Raw genomic sequence first — 5,430 nt, 5'->3', positions numbered from 1 at the left:
AGGTGTCTCTGGTGAGATTCGTTCTCAGAAGTGCAAGCTGACTTCTGCTGAAGACCACAACCTGTTTTTTCAAGATGCTCACCGAGATTGCGAGCATCTGCTTGAAATCTTTTCCAGATATCAGTAAAAGATCAGTCCCTTGCTGCATCTTCCCCTTCTTGAAGGCCAAGACAACCTCCGGTCTCCCCTAAACATCTGGCGCTTCATCTGTTGATATTAAAAGTCTGGACAGGCCATCTGCAGGTCCCACCCGTAGCCCTGGGTGCGATTCATCTAGTCCTGGGAATCTGAACTCATGGCAAGTAAAGAGAGAATCTCCAACTATCTTCATTTTCCATCCGTAAATAAGGCTTTTTGGCTGGAGAAGGTTGATTCAATTCCTGCTGGAGAAGAACCACCTTGGAGGGTTGAAGGATCATAATCAACACCTTAAATGTGATGATTATGATTTTGCTCCCGTTAACAGCTGCAGTGTTAATTCTGAAAATAGCCGAGGCCTCCAGACGGCGGGTTCATTGTGCAATCCCCTGTCATCATTCCCTGGAAGAAAAGGGCCCATCCCTTGCCTGCCCCACTTCCATTTCTTAGAAGGCAGAAAAGGGGAAGAGGGGAAAAAACACACACATACAATGCCTCTGAGTTATTACTGCATTGTTAATTTTTTTTAATTTTATAATTTACCTTATATGGCTACCCGCCTTGAACAAGTCAAAATCCAATAAAAAAGAATTTAATTATTTAAAGAAGAGTTAAATGCCCAATAAAAATATAAAATAAAGAGAAAATCAGCAGGGGCGATAGATAAATAGATATAGATGATATAGATAAATAGATGATAGATAGATGATAGATGATAGATAGATAGACAGACATATAGACAGATAGACAGACAGATAGACAGACAGATAGACAGATAGAGATAGATAGATAGATAGATAGATAGATAGATAGATAGATAGATAGATAGATAGATAGATAGATGATAGATAGATGATAGATAGATGACAGACAGACAGATAGATAGATAGGCAGGCAGGCAGACAGACAGACAGATATAGATGATGGATGGATGGATGGATGGATGGATGATAGGCAGACAGACAGACAGATGGAAACAGATGATAAATAGATAATTAATAGATGAGATAGATAGGATAGGTAGACAGACAGACAGACAGACCACCTGGGCATACAATACATATATGGAACCAGGGGGCATTTCCAGGCTGGGGGGGCCCTTCTGATCCAGGGACGGGGAACGGGAGCATCTCAGCCAGCAGGAGGGAGGCCGATTCAGCCTCAGGGTCCCACAGAGAGCCAGAGGGGCAGCCTATAAATCTGACAGATAGACACTTCGGAAGGGGGGGGATGATGTTCGGTGGGACAGGTGCACCTTAATGCAGGACAGGACTCACCTGGTGGGAGAGGGAGGCTCCATGGGGGAGACTGGATCCTGTAAATAACCTGGCCCCCTGGACAGGTAACCCCCAGCCCCTTGAACCGAACAAGGAAGTAACTCAATCACTCTCAGATTCCAGCCATGGACTCCTAGCAACCACACCGACCGATTTTCCCCAAGGCCATCTCCTCTTGAGCTGATATTTCGGGGCTTCCCCCAAAGCCCCTGGGACTGAGTCTGGACAGCCGCTTGTCTGAAATGGTTGAGGATTTCCTGCCTGAGCAGGGGGTTGGACTAGATGACCTCCAAGGTCCCTTCCAACATTATTATTATTATTATTATTATTATTATTATTATTATTATTATTATTATTATTATTATTATTATTATTATTATTATTATCATCATCATCATCATCATCATCATCATCATCATCATCACTATTAGTATTACTACTAATTATTATTATTATTATTATTATTATTATTATTGTTATTATTATTATTATTATTATTATTATTATTGTCTTTTATTCATTAGACATGAACCTCAGTCAACTGAACATTCAAATTGGCTGGGGCTGATGGTAGTCACGGGTTGCTACTAGCATCCTAGGTGTCAACCAGGTATCTCCTTAAAATATAAGAGGTTCCAAGGAGCGCAGTCCACCCGCTGAACCATTCATGAAGACCTGGAAGGGCGGAGGACCCGAGGCAAATCCCTGGCCCCTGCCCACTCTCCGTGGAGGGGTGTCCGTGCAGGACCCCTGGGGGGGTCAGCCAGCCATGGGCCCTCCTCATGCCTTGCAGCCCACAAAAACCGAGCCTGCAAAAAAAAGGACGCCAAGAGATACTTTATCATTTGTTTACAACAATTTCACCATCTTTTAAGGAAGCAGTTTGATCAAAACAGGAGATATGATAAGCCAGCAAGATCAGTTCCTGGCAAAAAAAAAACCAAAAACCCCACCCCACCCCCCAAACTTCTGCTAATTGTTGCCTTGTTTTCAAAAGTTCCTCCTCTCTTCTGCCTATTTGAAGGATCATTCACAAGAAAGATACATTTCGGTTTGGAGAAGATGGATAGATTGTATTCAGAATAAATATGGGACTAAAAAGTTCCATTTAGCCTATGAGTAAATGTTAGAGTATTATTAGTATTAATAGTTTATTATAGTGAATTTTTTGTTAGTTTTAATTATATGATATTATTATTATTTTTAGCATTAGTATTGTTTAACAATATTCTATTGTTTAATAATTAGGATACTAATTTGTTTATGTTTTAATTATTATTATTATATTTACGTTAAAGGGGAGTTAAAGCGCATTATGGACTTGGTTATTTATATAGTTGGTTAATGTTAGTTAGATTATGATTATTATATTTGTAACCCTGTATTCAGCTCTGGGAAGTGGGGGAGGGAGAGGGGGGGTTTAGGGTGGGTGGGTTTTGGGGTTTATATTGTAACTTTTATAAAACTTTTCAATTAAAAAAAACAAGTTCCTCCTCTCTGTATGACCAGCTCTAAACTCTAAAAATGGTTAACATTTTTTAAAATGCTGAGATCTGCATTCCTTGCAAAACTAGCTCGGGTCAGCTATGATAGCCGCCTTCCAGTATCTGAGGGGCTGCCCCCAAGAAGAGGAGGGGGTCATGTTATTCCCCAAAGCACCAGAGGGCAGGACAAGAAATGATGGATGGAAATGAATTAAGGAGGGAAGCAACCAGTGGAACAACCTGCCTCCAGAAGCAGGGAATGCTCCAACACTGGAGGTTTTTAAGAAGAGACTGGACAGCCATTTGTCTGAAATGGTACAGGGTTTCCTGCCTGAGCAGGGGGTTGGACTAGATGACCTCCAAGGTCCCTTCCAACTTTATTATTATTATTATTATTATTATTATTATTATTATTATTACCTGGAATTAAGGAGAAACTTTCTTTCAGTGAGGACAATTAACCAGTGGAACAGCTTGCCACCAGAAGTTGCGAATGCTCCAACACTGGGTGTTTTTAACAAGAGACCGGACAACCCACTTGTCTGAAATGGCATAGGGTTTCCTGCCTGAGCAGGGGGTTGGACTAGAAGACCTCCAAGGTCCCTTCCATCTCCGTTATTCTATTCTGTTCTACATTTTGTTGTCACGTGGGGCTGGTCTTCAGAGAAACTGGGGCTCCACACAATCCATCCGTGGTCCACTGTGGCTGGCCAGGGAAGCCGGGAGGACTGGAGAGGCTGGACGGAGGCAGGGAGGTCAAGCCGTTGACCCGATTGCTTGGTCTTCAATGGGGGGGGGACCGAGACCTCCTCGGGGTGACTTCCCCTGCCTGCCCCCTTGAAAGCTGGGCTTCAAAATACCTTCTCCAGAAAAAAGGGATGTCCAGAAGAGCTTCTAGAGAAAGGGCTGACCAGCCACTGCTCTGACACCCTTAGGGAAGGGAGCTTGTTTGGAGAATTTATTTATTTATTAGTAAAATGTATATTGCCACCTGGTCCGACGTGGCGACTCAAGGCGGCTTACACAGATATAAAACCACTCTATAAAAGGAAGAAAAATAATAACACATTCAAGCTGACCATTTGATGGGCCCCATCCTGCTCTGGGATGGAGCTCAGCCCCTTCCAATGGCGCCTTCTCCAGTCTTGGGGAAAGCCAGCGGAGGATTCGGGCCCAACACTGGCCAGGCCCCGGGGGCCGCTCTGCTCCCTCCTGGTTCAGCTTTTCCTCCCGATGGGCACCCCTGGCAGGAGAGATCCAGCAGGTGCAATTGGGAAGCTGTGGATTATGGTCTAGAGCTGTACGTGAACCAGACCTCAGTTGCTTGTTCAACAGCGAGGTCCATGGTGCACGGCGTTGCCGTCAATGTGCTTTGCGCAGCTCCATCTGCTGTTCCCCTCATGACCCTTCCTGGATTAGGAGGCCCTTCAGATAATCAATCACCTGTGCCTGGGCATCTGGTACCCTGACTACAGCAATGTGGGGCTGCCCTTGGAAACTATCCCGAAATTTCCATTGGTCTAGAAGACAGCAACAGAGGTGGCGATGGGCACACCTTGGCGTGCCCATTTGGCACCCACAGTCCGTGAGGTACCCTGGTTGCTTGTGGGTGCAATTCAAGATGTTAGCTGTGATCTAGAAATCCTTATGTGGCATTGAGTCTGGATATTGGTTGCCTGTCTCTTACTGACCCCTCACCTCCAGGATATAAACGGTTTCAGCTCCTCCCCTGGGCCCCATGCCCTAGGGCATGGCAAGCCAAAATTAGAATAGAATAGAATAGAATAGAATAAGGAATAGAGTAGAATAGAATAGAGTAGAGTAGAGTAGAGTAGAGTAGAGTAGAGTAGAGTAGAGTAGAATAAAGTAAAGTAGAATGGAATGAAATAGAATAGAATAGAATAGAATAGAATAGAATAGAATAGAATAGAATAGAATAGAATAGAATAGAATAGAATAGAAGTAGAGTGGAGTGGAGTGGAGTGGAGTGGAGTAAAGTAGAGTAGAGTAGAGTAAAGTAGAGTACAATAAAGTAGAATGGAATAGAATGGAATGGAATAGTTGGAAGGGACCTTGGAGGTCTTCTAATCCAGCCCCCTGCTCAAGCAGGAGGCCCTATATCATTTCAGACAAGTGGCTGTCCAGTCTCTTCTTCAAAACTTCCAGTGATGGAGCATTCACAACTTCTGAAGGCAGGTAGTTCCACTGGTTAATTGTCCTCACTGTTAGGAATCACACTTGGCCAATAAAGAATATTCTATTTCTATTTCTATTTCTATTTCTATTTCTATTTCTATTTCTATTATTTCTATTTCTATTTCTATTTCTATTTATTTTGAAAAGCAAGATCATAGAAGCCCAGTCTACCTCAATACCAACAAAGAGGAAAAATAACAGCTCTCAAAAGAAACCAGCATGGCTGCATAAAGAACTCTCTGACAAATTGAAAGACAAAAAGGACAAGTATAGAAAGTGGAAAGAGGGGCACATAACTAAATCAGAATATCAACAAATAGCCCGAGCCTGCAAAG

Source organism: Protobothrops mucrosquamatus, unplaced genomic scaffold, assembly GCF_001527695.2.
Source record: "Protobothrops mucrosquamatus isolate PMUCROS unplaced genomic scaffold, P.Mucros_1.0 scaffold3262, whole genome shotgun sequence".
Classification (NCBI taxonomy): Eukaryota; Metazoa; Chordata; class Lepidosauria; order Squamata; family Viperidae; genus Protobothrops; species Protobothrops mucrosquamatus.
Note: the sequence above shows the minus strand (reverse complement) of the source record.